Source organism: Babylonia areolata, chromosome 4 (genome assembly GCF_041734735.1).
Source record: "Babylonia areolata isolate BAREFJ2019XMU chromosome 4, ASM4173473v1, whole genome shotgun sequence".
Taxonomy (NCBI): domain Eukaryota; kingdom Metazoa; phylum Mollusca; class Gastropoda; order Neogastropoda; family Buccinidae; genus Babylonia; species Babylonia areolata.
Genome location: NC_134879.1, coordinates 41,710,461 through 41,712,960, shown reverse-complemented (window position 1 = coordinate 41,712,960; position 2,500 = coordinate 41,710,461). Strand labels below are relative to the sequence as shown.

General features: G+C 38.4%; 1 protein-coding gene across 4 annotated transcripts in view; it reads left to right on the top strand.

The window, feature by feature from the left end:
* Window positions 1-819: 819 nt before the first annotated feature.
* The window catches only part of LOC143281185 (uncharacterized), an 18,961-nt gene continuing 17,280 nt past the window's right edge, over window positions 820-2,500 (top strand). The window contains exon 1 of one of the 4 annotated variants that reach the window (XM_076586224.1): window positions 820-1,137. The gene's annotated coding sequence lies outside the window, so the exon portion shown is untranslated. Of the gene's footprint in view, window positions 1,146-2,500 lie in introns of all 4 variants that reach the window. The other 3 variants (XM_076586223.1, XM_076586222.1, XM_076586225.1) reach the window with 3 other exon arrangements.

The window sequence follows — 2,500 nt, the reverse complement described above, 5'->3', positions numbered from 1 at the left end:
TTCTCAATATTCTGTGTCGTGTTTTCTATTTTCATGTGGTAATTGTTATTTGGATTTTTTTCCTATGTGCATTACTTTACACTTTGAAACATTGAAAAAAAAGGTTCCATTTGTCAGACCATTCTTGAGGTGTATATAAATCAGTTTGTAATGTGTGATTGTTGCGTGCATCACCATAAATTTTAGTGTCATCTGCAAAAAAATTACACATACTTTGTATACAATCAGGAAGGTCGTTTATATATATTGTGAAAAGTACTGCTCCGAGAATACTGCCCTGTGGAATACCACTGATTACGTTTGCACGAAACAGACAACAACAAAACCATACACCATGCACCCAACCCCCCCCCCCCCACCCTTCATCTATCACACTTCAGCTTCGTGATTCTTAGGCTGCGTTGACCATTGTAGGCCTCAACTGGACCATAGGCACTAGAAATATTCAGTGTCTATGACTGGACTTACATAGCCGCTGCGGGGAGCAATGACTTCCACACGCGCGCCTGCCCCGCACCCTGACCACCCCACCCCCCATCTCTCTCTCTCTCTCTCTCTCACACACACACAACACGTGTTCGCTCGCACGTACACCACCACTGCACAGTTTCCGTTTTTTTTTTTGTTTTTTTTTTTTTAATTTTTTTTTTATACTAAAACGGTCTCATATGTCATCATCATCATCATTATTGTTGTTTTTATCCCATGTCGACTGATCATCGTCCTTGCCCCAAATCAACAGTGCAAAGCTTGTCCCAGCAAGTCTTTGTCACTGGCCGAGCAGAGAGAGTACAGTCACACCACACAAATCCGGACCAACAATCTGACGGCGAACGCCGAACAGGAACTGATCCCGATCATGAGGACACTTCGCCCCGAGCTTTGCCGGAAGCTTGCAAGGGAAAGAAGCCCTCGCGAACGGCGGAGAAGGGACATAACTCTGGACCTCTGTTCCCCAGCAGATGATGTAGTCATGAGTCTTGCTGGTGATTATAGTAGGTATTAATTAATCCCCCCCGGCAGTTTTCACAAAGACTTCGATGTGTGCGGATGGTGTGAGTCGGTTCTTTTGACAACTTTGTGTTCTACAGGGCATTGTTTCTGGACTGGATTTTCTCAAGGTGAATCAGGAACGAAGTAATCACGTAGGTTTTTGTTGGATCTTTTTTTTTTTTTCGAGTGAGTCATTCATTAGTCATTTACTTTCAGTACTGTTCCCATTTTTCATGTTTCTGAGATTTTGAGTGTTCATTTGGATTTATGCTGTTAAATTTGACAGGACTCCTCTGACGTTTTTAGTGTATCTCTTCACTTGCTGTGAGGTGTATCTTTATTTATTTATTCATTTATTTTGTTTCGAAATTACGTTTCTATTTCTTTTGGCGTGTCCGTGAGTATTGTCTTTATTTCGTTCATTCTTTGGCATTTATTCTTCTACCTTTCTTCCTTTTCCCTTTTTTCTTTGTGTTTTTCTTTCTCTCGTTTCTTCTTTATTTTTCTTTCTTTCTTTCTTTCTTTTTTTTTTTTTTTGGTCTTCTTTCCTTTCTCTTTTATGTTATTTCCTTTCTTCCTCTTTAATTGTGTTTATTTGTTTCTTTCATATTTTCCTGCTTTCTTTTTTCTTTCTTTCTTCTTTTTTTCCCCCCATGTATTTTTCTTTCTTCCATTCAATGTTAATTGTGTGAAAGTGAAAAAAAAAAAAAAAGAAGAAGAAGAGAATAGCCTGAGATTCATTCCCAAGAGACACTATACGTTTCGGAGAGAACAACAGGACAACAACAAAAGACATCGCTGTCATTACAGAATACAGAATGCTCTGTCATCCCAACAAGAAAAATTGAAAGAGAAACGAAGTATCTCTTGTTGAGATGATAAAACATTCTGTGTTCTGTATCGATAGCGATCGATGTCTTTTGCTGTTGTTGCTCTCAGAAATTGAGGGAGAAATGAATTTCTCTCGTTGAGATGATAAAGTATTCTGTATTGATAGCGATGTCTTTTGCTGTTGTCGTTCTCAGAAATTGAGGGAGAAATGAATTTCTCTCGTTGAGATGATAAAGTATTCTGTATAGATAGCGATGTCTTTTGCTGTTGTTGCTCTCAGAAATTGAGGGAGAAATGAATTTCTCTCGTTGAGATGATAAAGTATTCTGTATTGATAGCAATGTCTTTTGCTGTTGTCGTTCTCAGAAATTGAGGGAGAAATGAATTTCCCCCGTTGAGATGATAAAATATTCTGTATTGATAGCAATGTCTTTTGCTGTTGTTGCTCTCAGAAATTGAGGGAGAAATGAATTTCTCTCGTTGAGATGATAAAGTATTCTGTATTGATAGCGATGTCTTTTGCTGTTGTCGTTCTCAGAAATTGAGGGAGAAATGAATTTCTCTCGTTGAGATGATAAAGTATTCTGTATTGATAGCGATGTCTTTTGCTGTTGTCGTTCTCAGAAATTGAGGGAGAAATGAATTTCTCTCGTTGAGATGATAAAATATTCTGTAT